Below are 23,959 nucleotides of genomic sequence, written 5' to 3' on the forward strand. Positions count from 1 at the left end.
ACATTCACATTGTCCTGGACAATTAACAGAGAACCATGGTCAGTTCTGATGGCATACAGGAATGTCCGTGGCCTGGTGGATTTCCTTCTTCTGATGACTTACTGGCAACTAAGATGGCAGTTGACAGAGAGTCCACACCCTGCTACAATGGAGCCACTCTAATTTGACTTCTCCTTTTGGATGACATGGGGGTACTTCCTTGAATAAACAAAAACTTCCATGTGCCACCTTGGTGCTGGCCGCTGATGATGTTTGGCAATCCCAAGAGTCTGCCCCCACTGACAGCTCCATGTAGTCTCCCAATAGTATCCCCTGAGTACAGATGTGGGCATTGGGTGAATGGATTATCTGGTTCCTTTTTCATTCCATTCCTGATTTTATTTTTATAGTCTATATTTTATGTGGTACTTTCTTCAGTCTTTTATTAAGAGTCTCAAAAGCCTATTTTGAAGTACCAAAATACAAATGTCTTTTGACATGGAAATGACCAAAGAAAGGTCTGTGTTACATTTTTCATTCTTGCTCTAAAATCCTACTTTCACTCAAGGTAATATTGATGGTTCTGAATAATCGTAGGAAATTACTGGGAAGAAAGTGAAGGAAAAGAAAAGTCAAAGATTAACATTGTAAGTATTTGGGTGTTTTTTTTTTTTTTTTCCTCACAGAAGAGTACAGGAAGGGGCCACAGAGAAAGTCCTGCATGGACTGGAAGAAGCCAAGAAGGCTTCTTGGATGAGTAAGTGCTTGAAGCATTTCTTCTGGTGATCAGACTTTGGATAAATGGGAAAAAAATCATGAGGAGGAGAGTAAGGGGCATTCTAAGCATGAGAGTCTGTGTGAGAAAAGGTCCAGAGGAAAGCTATGTTTGGAAAGATGAGATAGACCAGTCCAATTCTATTATTACAACAGACCCAGAGGAGTTCCTTCCAAAGAAGCCTTATAGGCTTCTGATCTGAAGTCCAAAGACATGGATGTGAGTCTCACATCTGTCACTTGCTAGCTATGAGATCTTGGGCAAGTCATTCAATCTTTAGCTCAGCAACAGTGTCCTCACAAATAAGTTATATCCTGTTCTACACATTGTACAGCACTGGATGAGTTCTGACTGAGAGAGGTCACTATGACTTGTTAAGCCCACTAGAAAGGCAAGAAATCAGTTTACTCTGGAATTGCCATATTGTTAAAAGTGTTGGAAACATATAGCTCTAATATGTCTCTATTAGCAAAATGAAACAAAGAAATGATTATTCTTTCTCCATGGCAACAAAATGGAAATTGTATGGAAGCTTAATATCAAGTATCATTTGCCCATTTCTCATTTTTGTCATTTTTCATTTGCAAACCCAAATTGTTGTTTTAGAACTCAAACTGTCATTGTCCATTTGGGAACCCAAATTTATGTCATGCCATCCAAAGTCCATTAAAAGCCCTTCCTGACATGGCCCTGCATATAGTCCCAGCTGTGTCTGCCATCACTGTGGCATGCATGCCTTGTACTCTAGCCATGGCAAACTACTTTAGACTCTTAGAAACCAACATACCAGTCTGTCTTTGCGTATTTCATTCCCTTTGATTCAAAGGCAATTTCATTCCTTATCCACTGGGACAATCATTCTTGAAGAGCCAGCTTAAGTATTGCCTCCACTGAGAAACTTGCTCTAAGGAGTCAGAGTTAAGCTTTTTCCTTCCATCTAAGTAGTATCCTTTTCTTAATTAAGTAATAGTAATGGCAATAAGAGGTACCATTTATAAGACATCTATGTATACTAAGTAATGAGTAGGGTCCTTTTAAAATGTTCTCAATTATCCTTATAAGACTCTCCTGAGGCATTGTTTAGGATATTTTTAATATTAATATTTTATATATTCACATTTTATTTTATATTTTTATTTTAAAATAGCTTTATTAAAATAAAATTCACATACTATATAAGTCACCATTTTTTCCTTCTATTATTGATTGCTGCAATTGTACATATTTATGGAATACAGAATATTTCAGTACATGTATACAGTGTGTAATGATCATTAGCATATTCATCACCTCAAATGTTTACCATTTTTTTGTGTTGTGAACATTTGGAATTCTCTCTTCTAGCTTTGAAATATACAACAAATTCTTGTTAACCATATTTACCCCTATAGTGCTATAGAACACTAGAACTTATTTATCCCATCTAGCTTTAATTTTTTATGTGTTAACCAACCTCTCTCTATTCTCCTTTCCCCTCTACCCTTCACAGCCTCTAATAACTATATATAATTATGTTCACATTTTTTCATACTTCAGTATTTCAGAAATTATGGTGTTTTGCAGCTGTGGGTACATTTAATGTAGTGTTTTTTCTTCCCCTTACAAACTATTATTAAGTACGGTAATTTAAAATCAATGCTGCTTTAAAATCAAGGTACTGTGGCCTGATTCTTATTCTCAGATTTGAAAACTGGGACACAGAGAAGGCAGAGATGAATAAGCCTAAATTTTTCCACTTGTCAAATAAGCCACTATTTCCAAAACCATGAGATTAATTGCTTAGTACAAACGCAGTGTGAAATAATGTTGGAAAAACCATGGAAATGGGTGTGTAATATGATTGGATTCAAGTTCTTGATTTATCACTTTAAAAAATATGTCACTTGGGCAAGTTACTTAAACTCTGTGCCCACGTCACATGTATTTCTTTGAAGTAATTAACCTCATTGTTTTGAAAACTCTGGCTGATTTTTCTATTACCCCCCACCCCAAAATTATGAACTTGTTAAGTGGAGGAACTTAGCCTTGTTGAACTTATTTCCTCTGTTTTAGCCCACAGACCTATGATGGCGAAGCTGCCTTCGCAAAATTATGTCAATAAGAGAAATCTCACATAGTTGACTCCATCTTTCTTACAATCTCCAGACTGTCCTCAGTCATTTCTGGGTTTAGATCAAGCTAACTTTGGGGGAGTAACTAAGTTTAAGGTTTAACCTTAAAGCAATGATGATAATAGCCCTTTCCAAAATGTAACCACCTTTTTAAAGCTAATAAAGGGCCAGAATGTTAGGATTTTGAGAAGAGCCTGAATTCTGCTAAGATGTAGGCACAGTTAAATGATAACTAGCCATTGTTCTGGAGGTCATAAGATTTATAACTTCACCAGTTGCTCCTACAGATAACATCATTTTTGTAGAACCTAAGATTGGCCCTTTGAGATGTTTTTCAGACTACCCCACCTGGAGTCGTGACTCATGACTCTATCAGTCCTGTGGCCCCACCCAGAGATGAACTCAGCACATGAGGACCATTTTCCACATCCCCATGATTCCATCTCCGACCATTCAGTGCCACCCATTCCCTAGTCCCCTGCCCACCAAACTATCCCTAAAAAACCCTAACCTTTGAGCCTTTGGGAAGACTGATTTGAGTACTAACTCCATCTTCCACATGGCCACCCTCGCATTAATTAAACTCTTTCTTTACTATAATACTACAGTCTCTGTGAATTGGTTTTGTTTGTGCAGTAGGCAGGAAGGACCTGTCAGGCAATTACAATAGGCATCCGACAAACACCTATTGAGTGGAAGAGGTGCTTGATTCTGTCATTGTCATTGTTACAGTAAAAGACAAACTATAACAGAAAATCTTCCTTAGCATTCCTTTCCCTCGGGAGAAATGAACAGCCAAAAAAGATGGGTAGCCAAAAAATTGGTTTCTGAGTGTTTACACTACTTAGAGAAAAAAGAAGGAGGAAAGAATTTTTGTAAGGACAAAACTACTTATCGTTTTATTTTGAGTGTTCCAGGAACAGAAATGGTAGGCAATAATGGACAACAGAACTTTCTCTTACTCTGCCCACTTTCTCAGAGGGCTAGCCGACTGAAGATCCTTTCTAGAACACCATCATATGAAAAACAGCTGCAGTTTGAATGTGGAAAAGCCATGCTTAGTCTCCTTGGGAAGTAGTTTTGATTAACTGCAGAAAGAAACACTCAACTTTACTATTATTAAAACCTGCAGCAGAAACAGAGTGGATCCAAAGCTGTTTACTCGAAGGAGTCTGGAACATAAATGAGGATGAGCAATAAATAGATAAAGAAATATAAATGCACATTTAAATGTAGTTTCCTTTAAGCTGCAGTTTTCAGTCTATTACTGATTTTTAGTTATCACAATTCTTAGCTCTATTTTTTACTTTATGGTGAAACCCAATGAATCAGAGGAGCAAAGAACAGGAAATAAAAGACAAAAATATGTGAGTTTCAACAAACTAACTTTGAATTACCGGCTGTTTTATTAAAGAATAACAAGGCATTAGAGAAGTAGCAGTTGTTTTGAATTATCCACTAGTTGGGACAAACCCATATTAGAATAATGAGATGAGATGTTATTCCATTACACAACTGCATGAAACTGTTTGTAGCTTCCTTTCCAGCACAGATTTTTTTTCATATTTCACTTTAAAGAGAATTCAAATACCAAAAGCCTATGAACAAACTCAACGAGTTCATCTTTTGTCCTTGAAGTAAAATGCAACTACTTTAAATAAGTTGTTAATGTCTTCAGTTTAATTCACTGTTCTTGTTTGCACACTGTAACCCAAACTGCAAAGGCTAACGGACACAGGCCAGCTAAAATTGATTGCCGAAAAAATTAGGAATCACTGGCAAAAGTGACTTGGAAGAGTGTAATAATTTTACATCTTTGATAGTTTTTCTTCTTGAAAATTATAAAAGTGGACATGGTTCATTAACATCTCTGTCAATAACATGAGGCTTACAAATGCAGAAACAGGTGGATATCTTGCCTTGTTGATAAGAAAACAGGATGGCTGCAAACTATTTGGGTTCCATGATTCTCGCTGTGTAGTACATTTACACAAAATTTGTTCTCCGGCATAGAACTTCCCAATGAGTATGCCAGTCATAGGCTTGCCAGATATATTGATTTTCTTGGCCCTCCAGGAGGAAGGCAGGGCCTAGGTTGGCCTAGTCAGTTGCTTCAAGCAGCAAGTATCCTCCTCTAGTGTATAACTTGAGACAAGGATACGTGTGTAAGTGATTTAACAAAAAAGCACTCCAAAAAACTCCTGTAAGAGAGTGGAAGGAGCTGGACAGAGAAGAGGTCAATGCTAAGTAGGCAGAAATTTCTAGTGAAGTCCGAGCCTCAATCTGAAGCTGCATTCTGCAGGGAGCTCTGGAACATAAATGAGGATGAGCAATAGACAAAGAAATATAAAGGCACGGAAGATTTCCTCCCACCTTGAAGTGAGGAAGCTGAACTCTCCTATTCCCACAATAGTCAGTCTTGGCTACAGGCTGCCCCCATGGGACAGGGATGATCAAGCACTACTGGTTCTGGGTATGTGAGGGCAGTAGCCCAAGGGCAATCCTCTGAATAAAGTTGCAGAATGCCTATCCTAAATGCAAAGCCCATAGAACTAGGGGGAATGGGAATATAGTATCAGTAAAAGAGATCTAAAGGTTTCAGGGTAGGACAACTACATTGTCTACTCTACCTTCATATTGTAGTCTGCAGGAGTGGGTCTAGCATTACTCCCACATCGTCCTCAGTGGCAGCAAACATGATGAGCAACATGTGGTTCTCAGTCTTTAACTAGGTTATATAGAGGCTTGCTGCTCACGAGCATCAGCATCACTTGGGAGCTTGTTAGAAATGCAGGATCTCTGTCGCCATGTTGAATTTACTTAATCAGAATCTGCACTTCAGCAAGATGCCTGGGTGAGTTGCATGCCCATTAAAGTGTGAGAAGTGGTAGTACAGAACATACTCAAGTATGAGCTTTACCTCCTGGATGCATTCCAGCAGCCAGTTGCAGAATGGCTACTGATGACCATGTAAAAGAGGTTCTAGAGCCACTGGAGAATTTCCAGCATATTTCCTAGGTACACAAACACTATAGTGCAGAGGCCACAATGTGGCTGGTTGACGTGTGATGTGGAGAAGTCAGAGAGGAGTTCCTTGTGAAGGCAACTCCAGGTGGCAGCCACAAATCTTTACCTTCTTATACATTGGCTCCTCCTGTCTGTTTATGGCTGCTGTGCCCATTTAGCCATCTCTCTTCTTGCTTTCCCAATCCATGCATATTTGCAAATTAAAGATTTGTCATATTGTTTAATGTGAGAAAAAATTTGAAGCTAAAATTCATTTGTAGCAGCACAAAAAATTTCAACATTGTATTTGTCAATAAAAGAAAATAATTAGAATCTTTAAGTGCAACTACTATAAATTTTTCAATAGCTGTAAAAATGAATTTAAACTTTTCATTACCCACTTTGGTGAAGAAAGTTTTTGTCAATGGAGATGATCCACAATTTGAGAAAGTTAGTACTAGTGGGTCTCTGATCATGAAGAGTAATGATATAGAACCATTGTAACAGGCAGCCTTTAAGATGGCCCTCAATGATCTTTGTCTTTCAATTTTAACACCTATATCTACTCTCCTCTCCTAAAGTGTGTGCTGGATTTATTGATTCACTGCTAAAGAATGGAATGCAGCAGACAGGTAGGGATGACATTTTTGAGATTAAGTTGTGAAAAGAGTGGTTTCCATCCTGCATACCCTCTCTTACTCTCCTGCTCATTCACTCTAAGAAAATTCAACTACTTTTTTGTGGGCTGTTCTATGAAGAGGCCCACCTTGCAAATAACTGAAGGGAACTCCATTCCAACAGGAGTGACTAAGATCCTCCATTCAACAATCTGCAAAGATGTTAAGGCCTGCCGACAAACATATGTGAGAGCTTATAAATGGATCTTGCCCTAGCTGATACTTCTGATGAGACTGCAATCCTGTTTGACAGCTCGGCTGCAACTTTGTGAGAGACCTTGAGACAGAAATATGCCACTTTGCCAAGGCTGGATTTCTGACTTACAGAAATTGTGAGATAATAAATGTGTGTCACTTTAAGCAGTTAAGTTTTGCGGTAATTTGTTACACAGCAATAGGTCAACAAATACAGAGTAAGATATCAAGCATAAACTTACTATCAAACTATGTTAAACTCATTTCTTATTTAATGATTTAAAAATATTTTATTTGAAAATTTTGCATGAATTTAATATTTAATATTTTGTACATTTAATATTATGTAATATTTTGTATATTTTTCTTATAATAATAAAATAAAGTAAATAGTGTGATTTTTTCCCACTAAGATTACTGTTTCTAAATCATCTCTAGTTTACCCAGTTGTGAGCTCCACAGGATATTATAAAAGATGCACTTAATCAAAATGTGTGGTAATTTAGGAAAGAAACTTAAAATATTGTGACCTTTTATTTAGTGTGATTTTAAGAGCATGGACTTTGGGTGAAGTATATTATAGTTCTATTCCTACTCTATCCCTTACTAGCTCAGTGACTTTGGGACAAAACTTAACTAGTTGAGCCTCATAGCCTTATCTGTAAAATGGAAATACTAGCAGCACATTTCATATGCTCATTTTGAGGTTTAATGAAGTGTCGTAGAGTGTGTAGTATACATTGGCTGGCATGCAGAATGTGCTGAACAACTACTAGTGGTTCTTATTTGTTAGTACAAATCGTTCTATTTCTTGAAACTTTCACTTACAAATTAGCTTGGTATTTTAGTTAAATATTACTCCTCTGCACTCATTAAAGCAAGTCTTCAAGCAATCTCTATTTGCTAAAACTTGGTCTTATTTCAAGGCATTACAGGAAATTAGATTTCAAAAAGCTATCTCCTTTTGTGAATGCATCCTAATTAGAATGTCACCATTTCATTTCACTTATATCCATTAATCTGAAACAAGAATTTATTGTATTTTTACTGAATCTTTCTTAAATGTTTATCTGTTAACCCAACCTCTCTGTTGCAGATAAATGAAAAAAAATTGTAGATATTTTTAGAATATTGCTAAAAACTTGAAAAATTAATGCTGATTTCTTACCAGATGCTATTACTTTTATAATTCCAGAAGTTCTAAATTTTGTTTATTAATCTTTATTCCTTCTTTTTTCCTTTTTCCCTCCCTTCTCTGTATTTTTTTCTCTTCTTCCTTCCTTTTTTCTTTCCTCCCTTCCTTCCTTTCTTCTTATTCTACTCACATTGAAATAATTTATCTAAAAATGATAATAGGGAAAAATAAAAATATGAAGATAAACATTTAAAAGTAGAAGTAAAATGAATCAAGGAAAATGTTCTTTAGAGAAATACATAAAAAATTTTGCAGCAAAAAAGACATGGAATCAGTTAAAAGATCCACAATGTTAATAAGATAAAAATATAGATATCAGTTTCTTGGGTAGCATATGAGCTTACACAGGTACTAAGAAATAAAATTTCTTTCAGGGACATCATAAGAGAAAATGTTTAAAACATATACCAAAGAAATAAATGACAGCTTCCTATGGCTACTTGCTATAGCACCTGTTATGGATTGAGCTGTAATTCCCCCACTCTAAATTCATATGTTGAAGTCCTAATCTCTGGTACCGTAGAATATGACCTCATTTGGAAATGCACCATTACAGATGTAGTTAATTAAGATAAGGCCATAAGGATAGGCTCTATACCAATATGACTGATGTCTTCATAAAAGGTGAAATTTGGATGTAGGCATGCACACAGGGAGAACACAACTTGAATGTAAAGGTGGCCATTTATAAACCAAGGAGAGACACCTGGAACAGATAATTTACTCATAGTCCTCAGAAAAAAACCTAGCCTTATGACACCTTGATTTTGAACTTCTGGCCTCCAGAACTGTAATACAATAATTTTTTGTTGTTTAAGCCACCCACCCATTTTGTAGCACTTGGTCATGACACTCCTGGAAAACTAATTCTGAATCCCTTATTTATAAACTAAGGGAATAACATCAAAAATAAAAATTGTAGAGAGGATCATGAAAGGCAGTCCAGAATGAAATGTCATTGTCACCCACTAATTTATTTATGTGTGACTGTAACAAGCATTTATAAATGCCTGGCATGTCCCAAAGGGTATGGCCAGCATAGAGAATTCAAAGGATGACACATTCCTCAAAATTCATTCATCAAATGATCGGTCTAAGACAGTCAGAGCAACTCTACTATCCTTGGCAAGGATTGGATCAGCAACAGCCATAAGATCCAACCATGGCCAGTGAGACTTGAGGGAAAGTCTGGAGTCTAACAAAAGATTTTCTCATACCTAAGGAGACATAGAAAGAGATCAACCTTTTGAATTCTTCATTTACATATTTTCTTGCTTAATGTATTATCTGGAAAGAGCTAAATCTATTTCGAGACTAAGAGAAGAGTTAGCCTGAGGGCAATGACAACCTTCTAAAGATGGTAGATAAGAGAAATAAAAATAATCTGGGTTCTGGATGACATGCTGAGGCACTAAATACACACTGGAGTCCACCCTACTATTAGACTTCCTATGTTGTGAAAATGAATTTTCTTATTATTTCAGACAACTTGAGTTTGGTATTTTTCTACTTACAATCAAAGCATTCTAATAGTTTAACATTCAGACATTTTTTGTGGTATCCATTACAGTTCTTTGAAAGCTTTTCATTTCTTCTCTTGCTGGAATGTGATAAAATTGCATTTCCTTTATTACCTCCATCCCCTTTTTTGTGGGATGGCCACATGATTTGCCTTGACCAAAGAAATGTGAGCAGAAGAGATGTGAGTCATCTCTTTCAGGAGAAATTTAGAGCCAGAGTGTGATTCATCATTTTCTCCTTCTCTTTGCTACAGAGAAAAGAAACACCCATGGTGTTGTCTACTCTGTTGGCCTGAATTCCAAAGAGAATGATAAAGAGCAAATCTCCAGCCAACCTGCTAAAGACCTTTAATGGGAGTGAGAAGTCTTTGTTGCTTTCAGCCTTAAATTTTCAGTAAATGCATATTGATGAAATGAATCTACTAGGAGATAAGGAACTAAAAATAATTATAATTTAATCTAATCTGAGCATGTAACCTGTTTCTGCTACTTTTAAACCAACTCACTATCTGAAATTTTCCCAAATGTGTTAGAGTTCAGTGACAATTTTAGATATCTCTTTAAGTGCTTGTATGTATTTGCATTAGGAAAAAAGCCTTTCTCATAAGAAAGGGTGAAGCTAGCTGCTGACTATTCTGCAAATACAGGCATATCTTTTCAGTTACAGACCACCACAGTAAAACAAATATTGCAATAAAGCAAATCACACAATGTTTATGGTATTCCAGTGCATATAAAAGTTATGTTTATACTATGGTGTATTAAATGAGCAATAGCATTATGTATAAAAAAAGATACCTTAATTACAAAAGATTTATTGCTTAAAAAAATACTAACAATCATCTGAGCCTTCGGTAAGTCATAATCTTTTTGCTGGTGGAGGGTGTTGCCTCAATATTGATGGCTGCTGATGGCTCTGGGTGGTGGCTGCTAAAGGCTGGAGTGGTTGTGACAATTTCTTACAAAAAAAAAAGTCTGCTTCATCAACTGACTCTTTCTTTTATGAAAGATTTTTCTGTAACGTGTGATACTGTTTGGTAGCATTTTACCTATAGTTGAAAGTTTTTCAAAATTGGAGGCAATCCTCCCAAACTCTGCTGCTACATTAACAATTAAGTTTATATAATGTTCTAAATCCTTTCTTGTCATTTCAACAATGTTCATAGCATCTTCACTAGGAGAAGGTGGAGATGCCATCTCAAGAAATCATTTTCTTTGCACATGCATAAGAAGCAACTCCTCATTAATTCAAGTTTTATTATAGGATTGCAGCAATTCAGTCATTTCTTCAGGCTCCACTTCTAATTCTAGTTTCTCTTGCTATTTTCTATCACATTTATAGTTATTTCCTCCACTGAAAGTCAATGAGGGTTGGAATCAACTTCTAAACTCCTGTTAATGTTTCTATTTTGACCTTCTCTCATGAATTACAAATGTTCCTAATAACATCTGAACTAGTGAATTCTTTCCAGAAGGTTTTCAGTTTATTTTGCCTAGATCCATCAGAGGAATTACTGTCTGTGGCAGCTATACAGCTTTTTGAAATATATGTCTTACATAGTAAGACTTGAAAGTCAAAATTACTGCTTGATTCATGGGTTGTAGAATAAATAATGTATTAGCAGGCATAAAAACAACATTAATCTCCTTATACTTCTCCATCAGAGCTATTGGGTGACAGATGCATTATTAATGAGCATTAATATTTGAAAGGAATATAATTTTTTGAGGAGTAGGTCTCAACAGTAGGTTTAAAATATTCAGCAAACTATGCTGTAAACAGACGTGCTGTCATACAGGCTTTCTTTTTCCATTTTTAGAGCACAAGCCGAGTAGATATAGCATAATTTCTTAAGGGCCCTGGGATTTTTGGAATGGTAAATGAACACTGGCCTCAGCTTAAAGTTGCCAGCTGCATTAGCTCCTAGTGTACGAGTCCACCTGTCCTTTGAAGCTTTGGATCTAAGCATTGATTTCTCTCTAGCTATAAAATTTCTACAAGGCATCTTCTTCCAATATAAGGCTATCTCAACTACATTGAAAATCTGTTGTTTAAGCCAGGCAGAGATACAACCAAAAAAGAGAATTTTAGACCAATATCCTTGATGAACATTGATGCAAAAATCCTCGATAAAATACTGGCAAACCGAATCCAGCAGCACATCAAAAAGCTTATCCACCATGATCAAGTGGGCTTCATCCCTGGGATGCAAGGCTGGTTTAATATAAGCAAATCAATAAATGTAATCCAGCATATAAACAGAACCAAAGACAAAAACCACATGATTATCTCAATAGATGCAGAAAAGGCCTTTGACAAAATTCAACAACCTTCATGCTAAAAACTCTCAAAAAATTAGGTATTGATGGGACGTATCTCAAAATAATAACAGCTATCTATGACAAACCCACAGCCAATATCATACTGAATGGGCAAAAACTGGAAGCATTCCCTTTGAAAACAGGCACAAGACAGGGATACCCTCTCTCACCACTCCTATTCAACGTAGTGTTGGAAGTTCTGGCCAGGGCAATTAGGCAGGAGAAGGGAAATAAAGGGTATTCAATTAGGAAAAGAGGAAGTCAAATTGTCCCTGTTTGCAGATGACATGATTGTATCTCTAGAAAACCCCATTGTCTCAGCCCAAAATCTCCTTAAGCTGATAAGCAACTTCAGCAAAGTCTCAGGATATAAAATCAATGTACAAAAATCACAAGCATTCTTATACACCAATAACAGACAAACAGAGAGCCAAGTCATGAGTGAACTCCCATTCACAATTGCTTCAAAGAGAATAAAATACCTAGGAATCCAACTTACAAGGGACATGAAGGACTTCTTCAAGGAGAACTATAAACCACTGCTCAATGAAATAAAAGAGGATACAAACAAATGGAAGAACATTCCATGCTCATGGGTAGGAAGAATCAATATCGTGAAAATGGCCATACTGCCCAAGGTAATTTATAGATTCAATGCCATCCCCATCAAGCTACCAATGATTTTCTTCACAGAATTGGGAAAAACTACTTTAAAGTTCATATGGAACCAAAAAAGAGCCCGCATCGCCAAGTCAGTCCTAAGCCAAAAGAACAAATCTGGAGGCATCACACTACCTGACTTCAAACTATACTACAAGGCTACAGTAACCAAAACAGCATGGTACTGGTACCAAAACAGACATATAGATCAATGGAACAGAACAGAGCCCTCAGAAATAATGCCACATATCTACAACTATCTGTTCTTTGGCAAACCTGAGAAAAACAAGCAATGGGGAAAGGATTCCCTATTTAATAAATGGTGCTGGGAAAACTGGCTAGCCATATGTAGAAAGCTGAAACTGCATCCCTTCCTTACACCTTATACAAAAATTAATTCAAGATGGATTAAAGACTTAAACGTTAGACCTAAAACCATAAAAACCCTAGAAGAAAACCTAGGTATTACCATTCAGGACATAGGCATGGGCAAGGACTTCATGTCTAAAACACCAAAAGCAATGGCAACAAAAGCCAAAATTGACAAATGGGATCTAATTAAACTAAAGAGCTTCTGCACAGCAAAAGAAACTACCATCAGAGTGAACAGGCAACCTACAAAATGGGAGAAAATTTTTGCAACCTACTCATCTGACAAAGGGCTAATATCCAGAATCTACAATGAACTCAAGCAAATTTACAAGAAAAAAACAACCCCATCAAAAAGTGAGCGAAGAACATGAACAAACACTTCTCAAAAGAAGACACTTATGCATCCAAAAAACACATGAAAAAATGCTCATCATCACTGGCCATCAGAGAAATGCAAATCAAAACCACAATGAGATACCATCTCACACCAGTTAGAATGGCAATCATTAAAAAGTCAGGAAACAACAGGTGCTGGAGAGGATGTGGAGAAATAGGAACACTTTTACACTGTTGGTGGGACTGTAAACTAATTCAACCATTGTGGAAGTCAGTGTGGCAATTCCTCAGGGATCTAGAACTAGAAATACCATTTGACCCAGCCATCCTGTTACTGGGTATATACCCAAAGGACTATAAATCATGCTGGTATAAAGACACATGCACATGTATGTTTATTGTGGCACTATTCACAATAGCAAAGACTTGGAACCAACCCAAATGTCCAACAATGATAGACTGGATTAAGAAAATGTGGCACATATACACCGTGGAATGCTATGCAGCCATAAAAAATGATGAGTTCATGTCCTTTGTAGGGACATGGATGAAATTGGAAATCATTCTCAGTGAATTATCGCAAGGACAAAAAACCAAACACTGCATGTTCTCACTCATAGGTGGGAATTGAACAATGAGAACACATGGACACAGGAAGGGGAACATCACACTCTGGGGACTGTTGTGGGGTGGGGGGAGGGGAAGGGATGGCATTAGGAGATATACCTAATGCTAAATGATGAGTTAATGGGTGCAGTGCACCAGCATGGCACATGTATACATATGTAAGTAACCTGAACATTGTGCACATGTACCCTAAAACTTAAAGTATAATAATAATAAAATAAAAAATAAAAAAAAGAAAGAAAAGAAAATCTGTTGTTTAAGGTAGCTACCTTCATCGGTGATCTTAGCTAAAGTTTCTGGATAGTTTATTGCAGTTTTTACATCAGCACTTGCTGCTTCACCTTGCACTTTTATGTTATAGGGACAACTTCTTTCCTTAAACCTCATGAAACAGCCTCTCTTAGCTGCAAACATTTTTTTCTAAAGCTTCTTCACTTCTCTCAGCCTTCATAGAATTGAAGAGTTAGAGCCTTGCTCTAGATTAGACTTTGGCTTAAGGAAATGCCGTCGCTGTTTGACCTTCTATTCTGACCATGAAAACTTTCTCCATATTAATAATAAGACTGTTTTTCTTTCTTGTTCGTGTGTTCACTGGTGTAGCACTTTTAATTCCCTTCAAAATCTTTTCCTTTGCATTTGTAACTTGGCTAAGTGTTTAGCAAAAGAGGCCTAGTTTTCATCCTCTCTTGGCCTTTCTCATGCTTTTCTTACTAAGCTTAATCATTTCTAGCTTTTGATTTAAAGGAAAGACTTGTGACTCTTTTTCACTTGAACACTTAGAGGTCATTGCAAGGTTATTCATTGGCCTAATTTCAATATTGCTATGTCTCAGGGCATAGGAAGACTCAAGGAGTGGGAGAGAGGCAGGAAAATGGCCAGCTAATGGACTAATCAGAACACACACAACATTTACTAAGTTTGCCATTTTATGTGGATGCAGTTTGTGAAATCCCAAGACAATTATAACAGTAACAACAAAGATCACTAATCACAGATCACCTTAACAGATAAAATAATATTGAAAAAGTTTGAAATATTTCAAGAATTATCCAAAGGTGACATAGAGACATGAAGTAAGCACATGCTGTTGAAATAATGGCACTCATAGTCTTGATTGACACAAAGTTGCCATGAACCTCCGAAAACGCAGGATGTGTGAAGTATCATAAAGCGAAGTGCAATCAGAGGAGATACAGCTGTACATTGACAAAGAGAGTGGACTGGATTATACTTTAAAAATAACTAATATAAAACACCCTTTGTGATTTATGAATGAGAAGATGAAAGGAAATAAAGTGAAAGCTGAAAAGAATATTTTGAAGTGGATGATTGACAAAAGAAAATCTATTGGAAACAGAAGGCTTTACACTGCACAAAGCAAAAATGGAACTCATTTATAAAGGAAAAGAAATTCTAAATGTCAAAATAAAAGATGGCCCGATGCCAAAGGAAAGCAGGGGAATCTAAGGCTGGAAGGAGCTCTAATGGGATTCTGGGAGCTCCTGATCTTTGGGAGGGTTGGAAGCATGCATGTGTCCTGGGGCATGAGCTGAATTGGGAAGAAGCTGGCTAGGCTAAACTACCATGGGGTAGATGAGGTATTCTTTTTGTCATGTGACTTGTTAGCAGAATTGTAATGAGAATTAAAAGCAATAGCAATTGTACTGGAGGCAACACTGCTAGGGAAAAGTACTAAAATCTCATTGTAGAAATTAAGGGCAAATGGCATCAAGGGCAGAGCCACAGGCACTAGTCAAAGCCAGCTACTGAATGCTCATCCTACTTCTCCAAGGCAAGCTCTGTCTTTGTGGTCCTGTGTGATGCATCAGTAAAAGTTATTGCCACCTTGGTGAATACAGCATAGGGTGGAGGTGCCTAAAAATTTTTGGTTATTCTGAAGGGTTGGAGATGAATATGTTAAATCTATATTTTTAAAAGGAAAGAAAAAGTTTCCCTGGCAATCTTGTGAGAGGAAAATAGAAAAATTGAGATCTGTGGGGGAAATACTAGTTGATGATTCAGACAGCAATGATCTAGGGTTCCAGAAGGAATGAAAAAGATGTCAGTAATTACTATATGTGAAACGGTATTAAAAAAGATTAGAAAGAAGGAAAAGAAAAGAAAGTGTGAAATGGAGTAATTGAGAACCAGGATGATAAAAGTGGTAGGGTAATAGCATCATTCCCACTTACAGATCACAAAAACAAGGATTATAGAAATTAAACAACTGGTCCATAGTGATATGGCAAGTAGACCCTTCTTTGTTACTTTTTGTCTTAGCTATTTAAAATATTTATTTGCTAATTTATGTTTTGAATCAGCTTCTTCTTTTGCCATTAATATTACTACAACAGATAATAATAATTAATTTTTTGAGTCATTACTATAATCAAGATACCTTTCCAAGTATCTTACAGGTGTTATTTCATTTAATTTTTACAACAATTCCATAAGAAATATATCTCCAAGGGTAACATCTGGTAGAGAGGAGATCTAAAATTTTCAGCTGGATGCAGGATTGTACAATTTTGCCAACTGTCTTCAGTGTTTGACCTTGGCACTGGTTCAGTCTAGCTATTAACCTTTGGCACATCACTTTGACTTTGGAAATCTCAATTTCATCAACTGTCAGAAGAAGTTGTTTAAAATACCATGGAGGATTTCTCTTGTGCATTAATGAGATAATATATGTAAAATTACTTTGTAAAGTATAATATATAAATGTTAGTTTTTCCTGCTATTATCATTATTATCCTATATTTGAATTATGAAGTGGGGATCCAACTATCATGATTATTAATGCTGATTTAGGATTGTGGTAGATGTGTTGTAATCACCTAATGGATTCTTCCTGCCTGCTGTACAGACTAAATCAAGTCACTGAGACACAGCATTGTAGCAAAAAAAGAGTTTAATTGTCCCAAGGCCAGTCCATGTGGGAGAACCGGAATTATCATTCAAGTCAATCTCCCAAAAGCTTGGAGGCTGGGGTTTTTCTGGACAATGTGGCGGGCATGGGGCTAGAGAATGGGTTCTGCTGATTAGTTGGAGATGAAATCATAGGGGTGTGAAAACAGTCCTCATGTGCACAGTTCACATCTGAGTAGGGCCAAAGGATCACTTGAGTCATGAGTCACCATCCAGACAGGATAAGTCTGAAAGATATCTCTAAAAAACCATCTTAGGTTCTATAATGTGATGTTATCCATAGAAGAAATTGGGGAAGTCAAAAATCTTGTGACCTCTGGCCCACATGACTCCTGAGCAGTAAGGGATTATAGAAACTATACCTATCTTTTTGCAGAGTTCAGGCTTCTCCCATAATCCTATTCTTACACCCTTTTATCAGTCTTATAAAGGTGGTTTTTGAACCCTGAGCAGGGAGGGGTTTAGTTTTAGGGAGGTACTATTATCAGCCTGGCTTGCAAGCCAAACCATAAACTAAATTTCTCCCAAAGTTACCGTGACCTATGCCCAAGAATGACCAAGGACAGCTTGGAAGTCAGAAGCAAGATGAAGTCAACTATGTCAGATTTCTCTGTCATAATTTTGCAGAGGCAGTTTTACTATCAGGGCTCTATCAGAGAAGCAGAACCACTGTGACTTATTATAGGAGTTTTGCTTTATGCAATCATGGGAGCTAGCTAAGTACTTTATGAATTAGTATGTCTTTTGCCTCTGCTTCAAGAGCTGCATCCCGAAGTCATCAGGGCTGGTAGTCAGGGAAGGAAGATGGATACAAGGTATGGGAGAGCTAACAAGAGGCCTGAGAACCTGAGCTGGAATCCATGAGGACAGATTGGAACCTACATTGGTCTTTCACCAACAACCAGCCACTAAGTTCAAGAGCTGCTATATTTCACTGAGGAGCTGCTCTACAACTAGTCCAGCCAGGAGCACTGTGCTTCCGGCTGCTGTCCCATGCCAACAAGATGAGTCAGCAGACCTGTCAGTGAGCTGCAGCAGTGCATGAACCAATGTCCACCTGTCCAATGTACACACAAGAACTGCCATATTTCAGCCTTTCTGGTTTCACATGAATTTCTCTGTGGGCAAACCCTAATTCTGAAACATACAGGAAAGGAATTTGTGAGTAACGTACTCATGCTTAGTTGGTATAGTATAAAGCTCCTTCAAAAGTGGAAAAAATCAAAAGCCTAAAAGGTCAGTCATTAAAAGTAATAAATGAAGTAGGCTGGGTTTAATAGAGTACATGGCACATCTAAATAGGGCAGAACATTTTTTTTTTTTTTTTTTTTTACCTGGGGGAAGGTGATTGGTGTTATTCTTGTTACTTGTGAAAACCCTACATGTTTGGGGGGAAATTAGAATCTTGCAAATGTATACATATTTTTTTCTGTCAGAATTTTTGCTATTTTTTAATAACTTTTTTTTTTCCTCATCTCCATCTGAGACCACCACAGCCTGGATTTTATTGTCCATATCACTGTCATCATTTTGATCAAAGCCATTCAACAAGTCTCTAGGAAGTTCCCACATTTTCCTGTCTTCTTCTGAGCCCTCCAAATTGTTCCAACCTCTGCCTGTTACTCAGTTCTGAAGACGCCTCCACATATTTGGTTATCTTTTCAGCAGCACCCCACTCTACTGGTACCAATATACTGTATTAGTCCTTTTTCATGCTGCTCATAAACACATACCTGAGACTGGGAAGAAAAAGAGGTTTAATGGACTTACAGTGCCATGTGGCTGGGGAGGCCTCACAATCATTGTGGAAGGCAAGAAGGAGAAAAGTCACATCTTATGTGGATGGCAGCAGGCAAAGAGAGAGTTTGTGCCGGGAAACTCCCATTTTTAAAACCATCAGATGTACTGAAGCTCATTCACTATCACAAGAACAGTATCCCCATAATTCAATCACCTCCCACTGGGTTCCCCCCCCACGACATGTGGGAATTGTGAGAGTTACAATTCAAGATGAGACTTGGGTGGGGACACAGCCAAACCATATCAAACCCAAAGTTTCAAAGTCTTCAGGTCATTCTTTTTCCTCCTCAAAAAATCAGGACTATAGATTTTCATGTGAAGTATCACAATTGTTAAATAATGGCAAATTACTTTTTAAACTAAGGAGGACATATAAGCATTTGTGCTTACTTCCAGTGCATACCCCATAATCACTCTCCAAATATTCATGAAGTGTTTTTTATGTATGAGGCGTGAACTAATAATCAGCCATTCAGAGATTTTAACAAAAGTCTTGACTCCTGTCCTTCAGGACCTCACAGATGAATGGGCCTCATTTGTGGCCATGTTACTTTTTAAGCAAATAGTAACAATGTGAAAAATGTGCCTAGCACTATGGGAGCACAAAAGAGCAGGCTTCAGTGGGGGTCAGGGAAGGCATCATGTGTGATTCAATAGTTGCGGTTCATCCTTGAGAGAAGCAGAAGGGAAAGTAAGGGAATTTCAAGCACTGAATACAACACAGTTATTTTAAAGTGCTTTATGTATTCAGGTACTCCTTTTTTTCTTTATTCTTTACATTTGATGCTTACCTTTAGAAACTTTGCATGAGGTAACAGAGTGTAAAATAGGTTGAATGAGGTCATATAACATAAATAAAGTCCTTTCTTGAGAATATGTTTATATACAAGGTTAGGGAAAGAATATGAGAGCATAAGTACCCATTCATAGGGGAAGAAGACTCTAGAGTAGTATGCATCATGGAATGTGAAGAAAAGTACAAAACTCAAGAACAGATTACTATTACATAAAGTAGCCATAATGGGGATTTTTTTTCTCAAAGACAGGCCCTAGTCTAAGCTAAGCTTGGCCGAGAATTCTCTGCCATTTTTCCTGGTTTATTTCAAAATGGTTATTGGGAGTCTGTGGTCAGCATGGGTTTATTGCCTACTACCCTATTTCAAGGTGAGACACTCTGCTTGGCCTCAATCTTTTTCCAGATGGGGAGACAAACCAACTGCTGAGTAAACATATGGGCTCAATGCTTAAGGCCGCTTTCTTTCTGTTAAGTGCACAGATGTTGCCAGATGAGCCCTCCTCCTTCCAGCACAGTTGACCACAGAGAATCTTACCAAGCCTTGGAAAATGACTATAGCATGTTTTGTCATCATAGAAGCACAGATATTGGGAAACCTGATCAAAAACATTTGTGTGTCCTGATCTTGTTAACAGAGCTATCACATGTGTTTTAGAAGGCTGACGTAAGACATGTGGTCTATGGAGCAAGAAATTGGATTTTTTACAATGGAATTTTTTAGGGGAGGCCAGAATCAGATTTTTTAAAGGGATAATATTACCTGGCAATCAAGACTATGACCATGGTTACCTTCATCCAAATGTTGGTTCTTGAAAGTAAAAGTGTGAGAAAATCTTGCATTTTTAATACCCTTTCTAATGTTCTACTAATTAGATAAACCCTGGAGTCAGAGTGATCTTGGATTGAGCCCTAGCTCTACCAAATCCTATCTGTATAACCTTGGTAAGGTGCACTTTCACAATCTTAGTTTCTTCACCTAAAAAATAGGAGTGGTAATAACTTCTCCCATATAGTGTTGAGTATGGGGTGAGGGGAGGTAAGGATGTAAAGCACTTAGAATTTCTGATGCATAATAAGTCTCCTACAGGTTATCTATTGTTATGGTTGGCACTCATTTGATTGTCAATCAGTCCTATGAGGTAGGCAAAAAAGTTGTTATTGCCATTTTCAATTTTTTTAATAAGGAAAAATAGTGAGAAGGTAAGAGGCTAAGTACTGAATCTCGAAATCAGTGGCAGAGCTGAGGCTCAAACTTTACTCTTTGAACCCCAGATCTCTTCCTTACCCTAGTGTTCCAACTTGATCATAACCACCAATGCTTCAACAGGGGTGAATTTCAAAAACATTTATCAACAGGGAGGAGGTTCAGGGAACAGCTTTTCACTAACAAACATGGAAGTATTTCACAATTTTAACTACTGGTGTATAGTAGTTAACGTATCAGTGTGGCCAGCTAAATATATCAGTCCTTCATATACCAGGGAATATGACTTCAGGAATTATAGATTAATTGCATTAAGTTAAAGTCTCTAGCTCTGTCTAGCAAAGGGGTTAATCTCAGGAAAGTTACCTTTCTTTGCAGTGTATTGCTGAAAATTAGGAAATAAGACAAAATTAAAATATTCTTTTTTCTTTTCATCAGATTTGTCCCATAGCATAAGATTCACACTCAATACTATCATCCTTTGGGTCTCTAAGACATCAACCTAAAAGTAACTTTCCTTGTGCCCTCAATTTATGTCTTACTGAAAAACATATTTGTAGAGGGTTATTAAAAACCTTTCAGCTCTTCTGAATCATGTGCATTTGGAAAGCTGCTGCTTTCACCATTTCCAATTTTGTAGCATACTTTATAATGTTTAGTCCTTGGCTTATGTGAGATAGCTAATGAGCAACTATGTTTTCTTATGTTCAAACTAGGATACTGTTACCAATGCAGGTACTGAGCAGAGATTCTGGAAGAAAGCAGAAAGAGAGAAAAAGAGAAGGCTCTCCATGTTGGTGTAAACAATAGCTAAAATTTAATCATCTGTTTTTACATGTTATAACTAAGTCAAAAGATATGATTCCTGCCTGGGTGTGGTGGTTCATGCTCATGGACTTTGGGAGGCTGAGGTAGGAGGATTGCTTGAGTTTAGCTGGAGACCAGCCTGGGCAACATAACAAGACTCCATCTCTATATTTTATTATAATAAAATGTTTTTTTTTTTTAAGAACATGATTTCTTTCTTTTTCTCTACATATGGTTTGCAAACAAACCTTTGCCTCAGTCCCATTAGTTCCCCCTTCCAAATAGGGTTTTTCATTTTTCATATAGAGAAGTATAGATTTAAGAGTAAAGAGGAAATATATAGATTCTCACCTATAGCAGCAGTCAATAATTGGTGAATAAATATGCGGATCAAGTTGAATAAAATTCCTCTCAAAACTCTGATAATAAGCACTTCGCATATCTCAATATTGCAATAGCTGTTGAATTATTCTAAATTCAAATGAAACACATTTTGAATGTCTCTGTTTAGTACATGTGGTAGATCATATTATTGTTCTATATGTTTGTTGCATCCCGTTGGGAGAATATTATATATCCCCTCTAGTTTCTACCTTGTTCATGTTGCATTTGGCCATCAGATTGATTTTGGCCAAGCTACTTTTCCTTGCATGAGTGAAAGTGGTATGAAATTCTTCTTTGCAGGAAGCCATTGCATGGCTATGCCTTCATTCTTTTCCATTAGCTAATAGGCCAGAATGTCCCATAGGGTCTAATTCCTTCAGCTGCACCCTGGGATGAACAGAGCAACAATAAAATCATCATCAAAATGCAAGGCAAGCAAGAAATAAAAATTTTTTAACATTATAATTTTAATGTTGGAGTAATTTATTTTTGCATAACCTAGTGAAAACCAGCTAATACACTGTGGAAACATGTTTAAATGAGAATTAAGAATATTTCAGGTTTTTTCTGGACAGCTTTTTGAAGAAGACCGGAGCTTTCCTGTCATCCTCTATCCATCTCTACATATAATTGACAAGGCTGGTTTAAATATATAATCCTTTCGGACTGGGAAGTCGCTGAACCAATCTCATGAACAAATAGCTGGCCACTTGCTTTGTTTTTCCTTCCATGTTGTGGGTCCATAACATGGTATAATTCTAAGAGCCATATTAATCAGGAATTTGGGTTGTGATCTCCACTTTGATGGAGGTTAGAATTTAACAATGGGCAAAACACTTAACCTCACTTTGCTTCAATTTCACCCCATAGAAGAGAGTTATGGTCATGTATTTCCTACTTCAGATCTTTGCAAAGGCTGTTTCTGTTGCCTGGAATGTTCTCACTTCTGCTCATCCCTGACTTGCTTAATCTCCTTCAGGTCTTAAATTCAAAGTCCCATTGGTAGGGATGGCTTTTCTGATCCTGACTACCTTATTTAACTAGCTTTCCATTCTCCTTTCTGCTCTGTGATATGGCCCTGTTTGGCTACTATACAGCACGTATTTCAATTTTTAACTATTTATTTGTTTGTTTACTTTGTTATTGTCTGAGTTTGTAAGGCAATGTGCTCCTTGAGATGAGATGTATTATCTTATGCATCACTGTAGTTCCAGCATAGACCACAGTGTATGACATAGAGCAGGGGCTCAAATATTTTGAGTAAATAAGTAAATAATAATGGCCCATACTTACGTAACACTGAATACATGCAAGCACTGGTCTAAGAACCTCATGCATATTAACACATTTATTCTCAATAAACCCTATGAGGCAGAAAAACTATTACTATCTCCATTTTACAAATGGTAAATAGAAGCTAAAAGATTTTATGTAAATTTCCCAAGATCACACAGCTGGTAAATTGCAGAGTCAGGCATCAAAACTAGTGAATCTATGTATCCTTAACATATACACTCTTTATCTTACACAGTGGTTGTAAATGAACATTGAAAGAAATATGTATGTGAAAGTGGTTTCTGTAAAGTTTATGCAAGTATCCTAACATAAATATTAGTATTTGTAGCCAAGTTATTTTTGCAACCTTTGCTAGACCTCAGCAAACATCAGAAAAGGAGCTGTGTAGAGCTCCCCTTTCAGCAATTAGTTTTCAGCCTTTCTGAGTCAAAAATGTAAAGGCCAAGTAATTTTGAATGAAATGTTGAATCATATAAATGTCAACATGAAGATTAGTTTCTCATAGCTCTGCTCAACATTTTAAAAAACTATACCTGGGTGATGAAATAACATATACAACAAATCCCTGTGACATGTGTTTATCTATGTAACAACCCCTCATGTGTACCCCCAAATTTAAAAGTTAAAAGAAAAAAAAGACAAAGAAGATACTCCAAAGCAGAAATTTTCTGAATCTCAAAACTGTTTGATGTCAAAAACAAAACAAAACAACAAATAACTATTGGATAATAACAAAAAATCAATTCATTGAAAATGTTTTTCATCTTCATACGTGTGTTGGGACCTAAAGATTCAAAGATGAGTAAGTCACAGGCTCTAATTTCAAGCAGTTCACAGTTGAGAAAGGAAACATATACAGAGTTATAGTCTTCCTACTGAAAGTGGCCTGTGATAGTAGCATCAGCATGCATAACCTAGGAACTTACTAGAAATCCAGACTTTCAGATCTCACCATCTCAGAACAACTGA

The sequence above is a fragment of the Pan paniscus genome, chromosome 7 (genome assembly GCF_029289425.2).
Source record: "Pan paniscus chromosome 7, NHGRI_mPanPan1-v2.0_pri, whole genome shotgun sequence".
In the NCBI taxonomy this organism is placed as follows: Eukaryota; Metazoa; Chordata; class Mammalia; order Primates; family Hominidae; genus Pan; species Pan paniscus.